The following is a 16,054-nucleotide window of genomic DNA, read 5'->3' on the forward strand; positions in this document are numbered from 1 at the left end:
GGAACTTTTCTGATTTTTCCCCTTTCTAAAATGATACCTTGTAAGAGCATTTTGTGGTCTCTAAATGCTAAGTACTCCCAACAATCCCATAGGTAACATTTCCTGATACAAACTTGACTTCAAAGATTCTATGTGTGTCTATATGAGTGTGAATGTGTGTGTAATTCCTTTCAACAGGATCACAAATTCATTATGTACAAAACTGAACACAACATATTCTCCCAAACCACACTCTATCCCTGGATTCCTTAGTTCAGTAAACAATGCTTAAGTCCTCTGTGCACACAGCCCCCTTCTGCATTCATGAAGTGATTAAACTTGCATGGATGTCCTGAGAATTAAGTAATAGACGAAATTACCTGATTTATGAGTTGGTTCATAATAATAAGCAAAGAGAAGGCATGAAGAAAAGATGTTATGAAAGAAAATCAAAGTTATCTATAATAAGTAAGGCAACTTCTTGTTGATATTCTGCATAGAAATACACATTTTAAACCTATTTTTGTAAATAGAAATGTGTACACCAGTCAGGTCACACATCATATCACACCAGATCAGGCAGATATTACATATTTCTTTGATATGTGCATCCTTGGAACGAAACTGTCCCTACTTCTTATTACAGACTGTAGATACATCTGAAAACATCCCTGCTTAGTCTTGTACCTCCAGTCCAGACATTATTTCCTCTGGGCAGCCTTTGGGCTGTGACTGCTGACATAAGGCTCTTCAATATCTGAACTTCTTTTCAAGAACAGTGAATGTTTTCAACAACTGTTTTATTTTTTTTCTAAGTCTGTGTACACTGAACATCTTGAGTGCAAGTCTTTTGTCTTAATTAGTACTACCACTGCTGCTACTGCTGCTACTGCCGCTGCTGCTGTTTCTGCTGCTACTGCTATTGCTACTGCTATTGCTTCTACTGCGGCTGTTATTACAGCTTCTACTGCTGCTACTACTACTGCATCTCTGACCTATTTTGTCAGAGTCCTCTGGGAAACATGCACATTTTAAAAGGACCTTAAGAGCTTTCCTCACCTAACAACAACTTGTGAGCTATGAGTCATTTCCAGAACACAGAATGATTTCAGCCTTCAGTGAGTTGCCTGGCTTGTCTTCATATTGTAGAACAACACCTTGTTAATTTTATCATCTATGATAGAATAACTACACACAAATACAGTATATTTGAAACTAGGATTTTCATTTTGGAATCTGAAAAGTGGTACTGGGGTGCTAGCCTTGTCTCAGATTTAGAAAGCTCCGTGCAAACAGCTTTTGCTTATCTCAGCTGTCTTTGATTTGCTCTGTGACTTGGCTCCCCAGTGGCATCTTCTGACGTTAGTTTGTTTTGTGACTAATGCAGTAAAGTGCTGATTGCCTGAATTAAAGCCTTTTTGCTCCTCAAGCCATTCACATGTGATGACTAACAAAAGTACAAAACAATGTTAGCTTTCCAACAGTGGAAGAGGTTCTCCAGCGTTTCTCAATAGCAGAAATAATAAATCACCTACAGGAGAAAGAGGAGGTTGTCCACTCCAGAAAGTTTCCTGAAACAGTATTTTCTAAGATGGGATTTGGAGTTTTGAATGGATTCTATAAAACTATTATATTATGGGACTCAAGAGAGAAGCTGGTAGCTTTGCAAAAAATATATGTATGCTTCCTGTAACCACCAGATAAAAATGATCACAAAGTCTCTTCCTAATACGCATTGCACAGTAGCTATAAGTGGGTGAAACACAACCAGGTCTATGCAAGACAAAATAACATGTATGAAGTGTTGTGATTTTTTTGGACTGGTGTAAAGAGACTTCAATGTTTGGCTTTTCATTGTCTGGAGATGCCTGTTTTCATTGGCTCTTTGTCCCTCCATTTTAAAAGCAAGCCTATTGGGTCTATTTGCTATTCAACTGGTATCTCCCTTGTTATTACTTCTACCTTGGTGTCATCAGAATAGACCTGCCCAAGATAGTAAATATAATTTGTTTATATTAGCACTAGTAAGTCTGTAAATTGACTCTCACTTCGTAGAATCATCTTTCTTTACTATAGAATCTCTTAGACTTGGTTGATAAAGACATGGCTAGCCTTAGTGGGGCATAATTTGCTTACCACTAAATATATAAATTTCATGTTTGAAAGATGCCAGATCAAATACACCCTGCTCTAATTTACTTACATTATCAGTAAACATATTATGTATAGCTATTCCCTACAAATGAGCTCTATGATGATTTCTTAAATATTACATACTGAATGCTTAAACTAAAATATTGAAATTTATATGAAATTTACTTTTACCGGGCACCTTGTATTATTATTGCTAGTTCTGGCAGCCCTCCCTGGATCATGTGTAAATGATCTTGTATAGCAGTTGCTCCCCTCAAACTCTCAGACCTTAGTAGGACACAGACCTTAGCACAGCTGACGCCATAGTGGAAGTATCATTCATACCTTAGAACCTAGCCTACAGGCAGGAACACCTGTCAAAATGACAACAAAGACCTAATCTGTAATATTGAGCTGGAAATGTTGTCCCCACCTGCCAACCTCTTGGACTCCAATTCCAAGCCTGCCAAGAGCTTGGACTCCAACTCCCAGACTGTCAAACACTGACCCCTTCCTGGGGAGGATCAAGATCACTCCCACAGGGTATTTAGGGTCGCATGGGAACAAGAAACACATGGGTTTGTGGCTTAACAATACGAGAAATTGGGATACAAAATTAAACATGAAGTACAGTAAAATATAAACAAAATAGATCTGCAAAGATACTGGATACAAATTCTTCAAAATGTGGAAAGAGGTACATTTTTTTTTCCCAGATGCGAGTTGGGGTAATTACTGGAAAAGATAACCTGCATGCATCTGCCTTCAGTTTCTTTCATGAACCAGTCTCAGTGCACAATGATACAATATGCCATGCTATTAGAAGATAATGGTAAAGTTTATACCACTTTTCAGAATTCTTTATGACAGCTGCTTAGTCTCATTTAGAGTAATTAAGGGAAAAATAACAGGTATGATATCTATCATCATTTATAAATGGAAGTTATTAAGATCCATGTGTTGTCATTATTTTGCAGATGTTTTTACATTCAATTGTATCTGAATGTAAGCACTCAATAGGTTGAGTATGTTTCTTTTAAAATAAATTTTTTTCAAAGACCTGTTGGTTTAATAGCATTTGAATCTCCCATCATGGGAGTTTGAGTTCTGATGCAATCATGCAATATGGCACCAGAAGTCACTATCAGCCAACTTCAAGGCCTTTACTAATTAGCAACATTTGTGAGAACCTGGTCATTTCCTGAAACTTGCTCATTTGATTAATGCCTTGAAAGCAAAGCCAGCTGTTAATTATGTTAACAACCAATTTCTTGGGAATCATCATAATCCATTTTAACAGGCTGACAATTACTATTAATCAAATCCAGAGACCTGAAGTGTTACAAATTTGGAAATTCAGTTTTCCTGTGCATCAATGTATATGATATATGAGAAAGCAAAAAAAGATAGGATTGTCTTTCTTTAATTTTGTGAAAATAGCATTTTTCTAATTAGGTGAGTATTCCTTTGATTGTACAATTCAGTTAAGCCTTCTTACATGACACAGAACATCTAGTCACAGAGGGGAAAAAGTAATTCAAATTTAGCTGTAGCTGTTTGACATATTGCTGAAAAGAAGAAAAAAGATGTTAGTCATAATTTGATGAGAAATGTAGAAACAAATAGAGCATGACATTGTGGGCATAAATTCAAGAGAAATGTCATTGGAAGGGGAAGAAAGCAAGAGAAAATTTAGCATACAAGGAATGAGAGAACTAATTTTTTCCATTGTTTATTCTGTATCATTTGGTATTTCGATTCACTCGATTTTAAAGTGATCCAAGATCCAATTGACATTGTAAAGGGTAATACCATGAAGAATGTCACACTCCTCAGATCTTCCTGTTGTAGTTAAGAGTTTTACAGTGACAAATTATCTCCCACATTTACAAAATATTCAAGATAAAGATTTATAATATAGCCTATGTGGTAAATGAAGGCAATTAATTATATTATTACTAGTCACAGGTTCATTTGCCTATGCAATTAAGTATTTAGTCCTTATTATTAGGATATTAATTACTGAGCTCTCATTTTGTTACAGGAATTATTGGAAGTTTTATAGACAAAGCGATGACTGCAAAGGTGAGACTCCCAAGTCTCCACAAGCATGTGATTAGAGAGGCAATATGTTGGACAACAATGTATGTTCATGTCCAGGTGAGTTAGTTTGGTGGAATGAATTAAAAAAAAAGTATTTAGATGTGGGTAATGTAATAATGGCTCAAAAAGGAGTACAATTTTACTGGGATATATTCTGAAGATTCCCTGAGGAAATCTGTACATAAAACTGAAGGACTGGGATCCAGCTAGACAAAGATCTGGGAATATGACCATTTATTAAAAGAGATAGGATATTTGAGGTATTTCAGAATTTAAAGGGTATGAATTTTTTTGTAAAAAAAAAAAGCACACAATGATGAATAGAATGATAAAAATGGAGCCACAGACGGAAGTCGGAACTAAAAAGGACAGTTCGAAAAAGATTTGTGTTGATAACACCAGAAAATACTGACCGAGTACATAGCTGGTCAGTGATAGGACCATAAATCATTATATCATTATGGTCCTAAGAACAAAGGATGCAGAACTGAACTCATCTAGTCATACACTTCTGATGTCCAAGTAATATGCTCAAAAATGTGTATATTAAAGACAATCTCTTTAATACATGATACAAAGCTGGATTTCACCAAGGGAAGAATAAAACTGTATCCTTATCTCATACTCTGTAAAAAAAAAATCCAATTCAAAATAAATGACTTAAGGTTATGACCTGACATTTTGAAACTACAAGATAGAAATGTAAGCAAAACACTTCAAAATCTGGTCACAACCTTTTGAAGAAGACTATTTTATCTCAGGATGTCAAATGTGTAAAGGAACAGCATCAAACTGAAATCTATACAGTGAATGAGAAGAGAGAGAAGTGAAGAATTAGAGGTATGAGGGAATTGTGCTGGTTATTGCGCTGAAAATAGTTTACTATTCAGGATATTTAATTATCTCAGAAAGTTAAATCCTTCCTGTTAGGGTTCAGGGAAGCCTGCAGAAGAAGATGCAGAAAGACTGTAAGATACAGAGGGGATAGACGACACCAAGAAAACAATATCCTCTAAACACAACAGGACCAATGCATACACCAACTTCCAGAGACTGTGGCAGCATGCTCAGGGTCTTCCCGACTCTGTGCAAGATGAGATCCCAGTATTGAGAGAAGAAGAAAACATAAGACCCAATAACCTAACCCAGAAGCTTATTGTAATTGATAACTACTCACAAATGAAATATTATTTCTACTGATCTGAGTCATACATGGTTAATACACTCTTAAGGGTGCCCCATACAAGCAGCAGCTATAACCAACACAAAACATAACCGATGGCATCCTTGGAATTTCCTTGTTCTTTGTCTCCTAATGTTTGTCAGGAGTTTTTTTTCCTTACAGATCCTTTGTGTATATATTATGGCTTCCTGATTTATAATTTTATGGGATGGAATTGTGTGCAAACATGTATATCTCTATCTCAATACATGTTTCTCACGCTTTTTTGTTGGTTCTTTTTCTTCTGTTTGTTTGCTTTATTATATATCACTATTCTTTGGATGCCTGTTTATTTTCTTTTTCTTTGTGTTTAACTTTTTTCTTCTTTTATTGAAAGTCGTTTTCTTTTCCTACATAATATATTCTGATTACATTTTCCCCTTTCTCTACATCTCCCCATTCCCCTCCTCCCCTAACATCTGGATCTACCCTCTTCCTGTCTTTAGAGAGAATACAAACAGACTTCTGAAGAATAACTATAAAATATAATAAAATGCATCAAAACCAAACAGAAAGAGAAGAGCCCAAAGGAATGCACAAGAGAGACCTACCAAATGTCCCATTCAGGAATCCCATAAAACCTAGAACTGTCATAATGTATACAAAAAAAATAAGAAATGAATACGTATAAGTAAAATAAATGAAAACTACAAACATACTATGATAATTTTCTTTTTTTTTTTTTTGGATTTTCGAGACAGGGTTTCTCTATAGCTTTTGGTTCATGTCCTGGAACTAGCTCTTGTAGACCAGGCTGGCCTCGAACTCACAAATATCCATCTGCCTCTGCCTCCCGAGTGCTGGGATTAAAGGCGTGCACCACCACCGCCCGGCTTTATGATAAAATTTTTTTAAACACCCTGACATGACATTGTAAGACAAGCAATCTCCAAAGAAGCCCTGGAGTTTCATTTTCTGTTTGCCATTAACTGCTAGTTGTGTAGCCTACCCTTCAGAGTAGCTTTTTTTCCCAGTGACCCCTTGGAGAAAAGTAAACTTTATTTAAGAGTGCTTACCAATTGGATATAACTTCCAGTTTAGGGATAGAAGCATGTGTCTACTTCTTTCAGCTCTAAGACTTTATGTGGCGCAGACACTGCAGGCCCTGTGTATACTGCCTCAGTTTCTGTGCGTTCTTATGTGCTTTAGTCATGTTGCATTTAGAAGACTTTGTTTCCTTGTTGTCCTCCATACTTTCTGGTTTTTGCACTCTTTCTTCCTTCTGCAGAGTTCTTTGAGTACTAAGGGTAAGATGTTAATGGAGACATCCTATTTAGAGGTGAATAGTCTGAGTAGGTTTCACACTTCCTGCATAATATCTGGTTGTGCATTTTAGTATTTATTCTCACCTACTGCAAGAGGAAGCTTCTCTAATGATGGCTGAGGAAGGCGCTGATCTATGAGTAGAGCAGAATGCCATTAAGAGTCATTTTATTGCTCTTATTATTTTTTAAAACACTATCATTTGGTTTTCCCATAGGTCCATGGGCAGTGTAATCTCAGGTTCTTGGTTACCTAAGCAGTATCAAGTATAGGTCCTATGTCTTGGAGTGGGTCTGAAGTCAAATCAGACGTTGATTTGGTATTCCCACAAGTTTGTGCCGCTGTTGTACTAGTATACCTGGCATTGTAGATGAAAAGATTTGTGGTTGTACTGGTGTTTTTGTTTCTCTTTGGTAGCATGCACAGCACCTTGATAACACTAGCTTGTAGGGGTGAAGACTCTTGGTAGGCACAATCTCCACTTCTTCATATTCAATGAGTTGTGTAGGTGTTCCTTCAGCAATTACACCTTGACAACAGTTTGCAGAGAGCAATCTATAGACTTGGCAACTGCTTGCATTGTTTCAGGTTTCATGTGGGATAAACTTTGGCCAAAAACTCAATGATATTAAACTTATTTCTAGTACTAGAAGCTTTGTTTGGTGGCCAGATAGCTCGCTGTTTCACCCATTTTTATTGATTTAATTTAAATAACCTTCATATGTGTATGATTTTAGAAAGTTTCTATTACATTAGGTTTCTCTAATGTCACTCAAACAGCCATTAATTTTAGCTGATTTTCCCTGTGTTCGCTGTCTCGTCCACCTCTTCTCTACATCTCCTCACCTGACTCTGTTGTCACAGCAATGCTCATCCTTCCACCTAGCTTCTATTTCTCTATCCTAGGGAAATCTTCTTCCGCATCACCCACTTCCTTATTCTACACCTAACCTCTGTGGCTCTGTGTATTGTAACATTCTTATCATTGATTTAACAGAGAAAACTCAAATAAAATCATTTACATAACGTATTTGTCTTTCAGCCACTGGAATATCTCACTCGGGATATTTTTTTCTTGTTCCTCTATTTACCAGTGATGATAGTAGTATTCTATGGTATAAATGTACCACATATTTTTATCCACTAATTTGTTGAGGGAAATCTAGGTTATTAACACTTTATGGTTATTATAAATAGGAATACACATAGTTGAGCAAATGTAGCTGTGTCAAAATGAAGGATCATTTGTGTATATGCCCAATGGTAGGATAGCTAGATCTTGAGGTAGACTGATTTCCATCTTCCTGAGGAACTGCCACAGTGACTTTTAAAATGGCTGTAAAAATATGTAATTCCACCATCAATGGTTGAAATTTCCCCCCACTAGCATGAGCTATCACTTGTTTAATTCATCATGGCCATTCTAATGAGATTAGATGATATTTCAGATAGTTTTGTTTGTATTTCCCTGATGGCTATGGATATTGAACATTTCTTTAAGCGTTGCTCAGCCTTTTGAGTTTTGTTTTCTGAGAATTTTTTTGTTTAGATCTGTACTCCATTTTTTAAACTATGTTATTTGTTTTCTTAATATTCAGCTTTATACATTTTTTATATATCTGGAATATTAGTCCTCTGTTGAATACGTATTTGGTAAAAATCTTTCCTCATTCTGTAGTCTGTCACTTTTTCTAAATGATAATGTCCTTTGCTGTGCAAAATATTTTCAATTTTATGAGGTCTTGAATACTAACTGTTAATCTTAGTGTCTGTGCCAATGGTATTTTGTTTAGAAAGTCTTTTCTTGTGCCAATAGGTTCAAGGCTATTCTCCACTTTCTCTTCTGTGAGGTTCAGTGTGTTTGGTTTTATGTCGAGGTCATTGACTAATTCGGAGTTGAAAAGTTTGAGATCTATTTGGATTTTTTTACAGGAAGTCATCGAGTTTGACTAACACCATTTGTTAAAAATGCTGTCTTTTTCCAGTATGCATTTCTTGTTTCTTTATTTGAAAAACAACAAAAAAACACAACACAAAACAAAGGTCACAATTCTCTATATGAGTGTAGATTTATACTAGGTTGTCAACTTTATTCCATTTATTAATGTGTCTGTTTTTATGCCAATGCCATGTTGTTTTTATTACCATTGCTCTGTAGCATAGCTTGAAATCAGGCATGGTGAGACCTCCATCAGTTCTTTTATTGTTCAGGATTGTTTTTGGTATCCCGGGATTTTTATCCCGCTATATGATGCTGAAATTTGTCTTTTCAAAATCTAAAAATTATCTTGAAATTTTAATGTGGATTGCATTGAATCTTTAGATTGATTTTTGTGGGATGGCCATTTTTACCATTAATATGGGAGGTTTTTGTAGGTATTGGGAGCTGACAGGTAGAAATTCAGGGTGGGCTAGAAGTGGGGACTGGATTGGAGAGGGCTCAAAGAGTAGAGAAAGACTGGGTGTTGCCCCAGGATCTGCTTAGTCCCCTGAGAGAGAGAAGAGAGATCACAACAGTTTAGTTGGTGGCAGAACTGGGGTGAGATTGGAGGACTGGATTAGGAGAAGAGGGAGAGTGAAGACCTGAGGCTCACTTACCTGCTTTACTGCTTGAGTTGTTTTTCTCACAGGCTTAGCAGGTACATTAACAGAGAATGCCTGCTGGATTGTGGACTAAGACAAAGGAATGAATGGGGAGGATGTTGGAGGAGAATATCTGTATGATATGCTAGAGATGGAGGCAGAAAGGAGGGAAAGAGAACATAGTGGGAAGCCTGCTACAGAGATGCAGAAGTGACTAAAGGATTAGATTCAGAAAGGAAGAGGGGCAGTGAAGATCTACAATTAGTCTACCTGTTTCCCTGGTCACTGTGTCCTTTATGATCCCAGCAAATGCCTGTTTTGCAATGGGAGAAAGAAAGGGTCAGATTTGGAAGAGAGATGGAGAAGATCTATATGTGTTGGGAGACAGGAAACCATTATCAGAATGTATTATGTGGAAAAAATATTTCTAGTAAATGAAAAACATAGAAAAAACTCAAACATCAACACAGCAGTTAATAAAATTAATAAAGAGTCAATAGAAATTAGTAGATTCTTTTAAAGATAAGTACAGATGGCCAACATACACACAAACACCATGACCATCATCACCTTCACCATCACCATTATCACCACGAACATCACCACTAACACCAAAAATAATGTTAAACATTGTTGGCCATAGGGAAAATGCAAATGAAACTAAGTTGAAAGACAAGCATAGTGCTCTACCTCCATCCTTTAGATATTTGGGAAGTAGAAACAGGAGAACCAGGAGCTTAGGAACTTTTTTGCCTACACATGGAATTTGGGAACAACCTAAGTTAGAATATACTCTGTCTCAAAATGGCAGAACCCAAACCAAATTGAAACCAATCTCTTCATTGTATTTCTATTATTGCAGTTAGGATAATTAGTTCAAAGAAGGCTGTACTCTCTCAGGAGGAGCTGGGAGTGGAGGAATACATACACTGTGTTGATGGGGTGTGAATTAGCCCAGTCTCTGTTGCAAAAACAGCACTGAAGTAAAAACAAAATCTAAAAAGTGAAAACATATGAGTCAGCTGAACCTTTTTGGGACATATCAGTGAAGAAAATGAAGTCAATCTATAATACTGATGCCTGTATATCCATGTTTACTGACATTATTTATAACATCCAAGCATAGATTCAGCAACAAAGATGAATAAAGAAAATATGGTGTGTATTTTTGCATGCACACACACACAATTGTAGCTGTATTCAACCACAAGTAACAAAATGATGTCATTTGAAGGAAAATGGGTCATCATAATAAACAAAATGTGCCTTACTCAGAAAGACAGGGACAGCACATTTAGTTTTGTGTGGGTAGAGAAGGGCATGAAAGCTAAATGGGGCCGACTTGGAGAAAGGGAAGACTAGCATAAATGGAGAGAGGGCAAGGTGATATGGATGTGATCAAAATCCATTGTGTACATTTAGCTGAAGACATATCTCAGTGGTAGAGCATTTTCTTCTAATGCACAAAGCTCTGTTTTTTATTCCTAGTATTATATTTAAAAATAAAAGTAAAAGGGGATTAAAAACCAGAAGAAAAGCTTACTGTACAAAAAATGTTATGTAAAATACATAATATAAACCACAAAAATTCACAGAATAATTGAGTATACTAGCATAAAACTGCCCTTTAAGAAAAGCCTGTGTCATATTTTGAAATTGCTAGCGTAGAGTAAAAAAGAAAGAAAGAAAAGAACTCAAAAAATTCTTTTTCAATACATTAATATTAACAAATAAAAATACAGAGGTATTTGATGTAGATAATTGGGTCAGTTACACACAAGATCATGACTATAGCTTACATTTCCTATCCTATCATATACAATTTTATGGTATGGAGAAATTCCTTGTCTCTATTTGTTACTTTGAAAGTGCTGTGATATAATTCCATGACCAAAGGGAACTTGTAGAGAAAGTTTATTTTGTCTACTGGTTTCACAGTAAGAGTCCACAATGATAGGTGAGGCACAGAAGCAGACAACAGAAACAAAGAGTTTAGAGATCACATCTCCATTCACAGGCAGGAAGCAGGGAGATCAAACTCAAAGTGTAATAAGAACATAGACTTTCAAAGTCCATATTCAGTGGCATTTCCTCCTGCAAGTCCCTACCACCTAAAGGTTCCACAAACTCCCCAAACAGCACTACCAATTGAGGAACAGGTATTTATATGCCTGAGAATATGGGGACCATTTATTATCCAAGCCACCACACTGTCTAAGCATTTCCAAGTCACTTTGCCCTTTGTAAGCAATTATTTTCAATTATTATCCTAAACAAAGTCTATTGATTAAGATTTATAAAAACAAGAAGTTTTGAATTTGAAGGAGTGACAGGATAGGTATATAATGGGTTTTAAAGGGAGAAAATAAAAGGAGGGAATGTAATTAAATATAAACTTAAAAATAAAAAAGTATTTATGATGGGAGTAAAAGAAAAATGATTTAAAATAGATAACACTCGTATACTTTTGTAGCACTGTCTTAGTTATGGTTTTTATTGCTGTGAAAAAAACATATGACAATGTCAACTCTTATGAATGACAACATTTAATTGGGATGGCTGGCTTACAGTTTTAGAGGTTCAGTCCTTTATCATCATGATGGAGAGTCTAGTGGCATGCATGCAAATGCAGCTCAGAGTCCTACATCTTGCAGGAAGCAGGAAGTCAACTGAGATACTGGTCAGTATCCTGAGGATAACAAACGTCAAGACCTGTCCTAACAGTGACACACTTCCTCTAATAAGGCCATACCAACTCAACAAAACCACACCTCCTAATAGTGACACTTACTTCCTATGAAATTATGGGAGCCAATCACATTCAAACTACCACAAGCACTCAAGATCTTATGAAAGATTTCATAGACATCCATACTTAAAAGAGTACAGAAATTAAGGTTTTAGGTTTAATTGACTTTATCATAAAACATACCTTCACTGAAGAAATAAAATACACAAGCATCTCTCTGATATGCTAAAAAGAACATTAAGGCAGTGAGGAACCAATGTGTTATAGTGTATAATGCAATGTTATTCTTTTCCTCTTAGAATAAAAGCAGATTTCAAGTTCAAATTATTGAAGGGTAGGTACCTGAATAACCTCATCCTCAGCGTCACTGGCTATGTGCACAAGGCAGTTGAGTGCTAGCCTAATATCTTCTATGTTCAGGAAAAACAAACAACAGCAAGAACAACAGAAATTCATGTCTGGAATATAGGAATTCTCTCAGTCAATTTAAATAGACATCTAGCAACTCATACAGGAGAAAATATTGGGTGGAACTTCCTAAGTCATCATTCCTTCGTATTGACATAGTTATGAAGAAATGCTTACCACATCAAACCTTAGCTCTGTAACTTTATGCTATTTTACATGAGAAAAATCACAATCATCATGCTAGTCTTAATTCAGCAACTGGTCCTATGACTTCGCCTCCATGTCCATCTTGCTCCTCTTTGAGCTCCAATCTTTTGATTGCCGCACAGTGAGTATTCCAATTTGCAGTTCCCCCATTGGTTGATGATTTAACAATTTCCTTAAAACCTTAATGTTTCTGTGTGAAGTTGTTTCCCAATGGCATGATGATGTATGTCGTAATCTGCTTTTCCAGATCCTTGACCATTAAACTGAGTTCGTAAGGTGAGCAACTGCAGTTTCTGGGTTGCCTTGCAATACAGGAAGACAGGTGGTTGCAAAGATGAAAAAAAAAGAAATGAGTTTGAACATTTTAGCAATAAAAAGATTCTATTACATTAATTAAATAATTTGCTATCATTTAAATTATTTGTGTATTTCTATTTTTTTTTCATATTTTTGTGTTGCAGAGTGAACTATGTACTAGTCATTGATTCACTGAATGCTGAGTGCTTTTCAACTCTCTATGTGCCTGGCAAGGTGTTAGTACCCATATAGTCCCATTTTTATTTTTTAAGATTTATGTCTTAGGGTCAAGAAAATGTTGCCAAACCTACTAATCTAAATTTATTCTCTAGAATCCACACAGTGGAAGGAGAGAATCTATTCCTTTCACTTGTTCTCCAATTTCACCTATGTTCTTTGGCACATACACAGATTTTCCAATACATGGGCATATGCACACACCAGCACACACACATATGCACTCACACACTAAATAAACATTAAAAAATGAAGTTACATCTTAATGGGGGAAAACTGCAAAGGAAATAGCTGCTTTTTACAATGTCTAGAAAAGAATATCGAATAAAACCAGAAAAACGAGAATCTCTTTTCTGTGGAGGAAATAAGCAAAGCTTCAAACTGTATCTGAAGTAAAGAATGTGAGTTTATTTTGCCCAATTTTACATGAAAAGAATGATTGTGTAAAATTTACACTAGAAACATCATCATGGTTAGATGTTGGTGGGGCTGCTTGTTCATTTCCTGGCCTCCCAGATCCAAAATATTCACACAGAAATTGTATTATTTGCAATACTGTTTATCCAATAGCTTAAGCGTATTTTTAGCTAGCTCTTACATCTTAAATTAAAACATTTCTAATAATCTGTGTATTGCCACATAGATGGGACCTACTGGTAATGTTCTGCCAGTGGCTGTCTCCTGCAGTGGCTACTTGGATTCGCTTTGACTCTGCCTGCTTGGAACTCCTGGCTTGGCTTACTCTGCACTGCAATAGGCCCAAAGCAGTTTTTTTTCTTTTATTAGCCAATGGTATTCACAGCATACACAGGGGAATCCCATATCGGTTAGATATGTATCTATGGCTTCCCAGACCAGCTTAATCAAGGTTTTGAATAAATGGTGAATGACAATGAACTAGTGAAATAAACTACAGTCAGTCGGGGAGAACTGCATGTCATGAAAAATCACTAGCAGAAGATTTAGCAATAAAATTTATAGATAAAATAATGCTGCTGCATGTGCTTTCTTGAGCCAAATCTGTATCAAACATTTGAAAATTCTAAATTTCTAAAGTACCAAAATAGTCTGGTGGTTAAAATGAGGTAACGATGTCAAAATGTGGCAATGAACTCAACTATGCCAAAGTAGTATTGAAATTGGAGCTTTAGTCTATCCCTTGCAGTGTCTCACGCCTAGCCAGCTCTCAACCATGTCTAGTCACTGACAATGTTGTAACAACAAAGGATGTAAGGATGGCTGTAACATCCCCTTAACAAAGTTTGACCATTGGGAAGCAAATATCATTCTTCCTTAGACAGCTTCTCTAGCTTCCTATTTGTATCCTCCATGTATCACACAGTAAAGTGAACTGTTTTGATGTATATTTTGTAAAATTTGCTTTTCAGTGTATATCTAGAGAACATTCCCTGTGATTATTCAAAGAATTTTCTTTTTCACTTTCTTTTTTCCTTCCTTCCTTCCTTCCTTCCTTCCTTCCTTCCTTCCTTCCTTCCTTCCTTCCTTCCTTCCTTCCTTCTTTTTTTCCTTTTACCACAGGGCAAGTAAAATGTTTTTTTCACTCACATCCTTCATTTATCATTGTTCTCATTGAACTGTCCAACATGATCTCTTCTTCTGCTGACCTCCTGACACTAACACTCATTCTTATTTGATGAATTTGCCAAAAAATGCTGTGAAATGTGTTGATTGACTTCATGCCAGGACAAAACCAGTGCCTTACATACTAACCCTAAGCCTTGCATCCATCACCCTAGCAAATCCATGAGGACTTAACTGACAGAACTCGGTGATGAGGGCCTTGCATAATAATTTGGTGTATAGATACAACTTTCCAAACCTTTCCACAATTAATCCAAACTCACAATCTTTCTTTGTCTCTAACACCTTTAAGGAACTGGATACCTTTTAGAGATATTTGTACTATTTGCTATACTGTGTAATAGGTCTTACAGCATTCTGTATGTGCAGTTATGTGAATAACCTGGAAAATGCACAAGAGAAGGCTGTGGAATTGATTAAACGTGAGGGATTAGACCACAGAAAAAGGCAAGAAACAAGGAAGAGTAGAAGACAGTGTGTTTAATAAATCCTCATATTCTAGAAGGGATGTTAGACATAGAGCAGAGATGAATATATTTCATTCCTTCCCATTTACACTAAGGGAAAGAAGTGAAGTTGTGCTATGCTGACATATGGTGAAAGTTTACAATAAAATCTCGTTGGAGGGGTGGCATAGAAATTTTTTGAATTTGTCACTTGATATATTAACTTATTAATTTAATTTATATAACATAAATGTGAGACTCAAATGCATATGCACTATGGAGAAGAAATACATAAGCCATATACAATTTGTATAATATAGAAAGGAGAGTGAGGGGTCATTAATTCCTGGATAAAGGGAAAATTTGGAATAATAAAAATATAGTAGACAGTACTGATATACAGGTTTATAACAAGGAACTAGAAAGCAGAGGCAGGGCAACTTTTGAAAATGAAGATGAAGGAGTGAGGGTATCATCGATATTCTGTGGAAATAATACTGAGTAAAATGTTTTTCTTTAAGCAAACTTGTATATATAAATATTATAGGAAGAACTGTATGTATAAATATTGTATAAAAATGATAGCTTGGGAGAGAGAAATAGCTCAGCATTTAATAGCTCTGGCCATTCTACTAGAGGACTAGACTTTAATTGCCAGCATCCACATGGCAACTTACAACTGTCTGTATCTCCAGTTCCAAGGTAGCTGACACACAGACATACCAAGCAAAAAGCAATACACATAAAATAAAACTAAATAAAATCATTTAGAAAAATCTTGGCCTTCAACTAGTTTAAAAATTAAAAAAAGAAAAAGAAAAATGA

The sequence above is a fragment of the Chionomys nivalis genome, chromosome 6 (genome assembly GCF_950005125.1).
Source record: "Chionomys nivalis chromosome 6, mChiNiv1.1, whole genome shotgun sequence".
NCBI lineage: Eukaryota > Metazoa > Chordata > Mammalia > Rodentia > Cricetidae > Chionomys > Chionomys nivalis.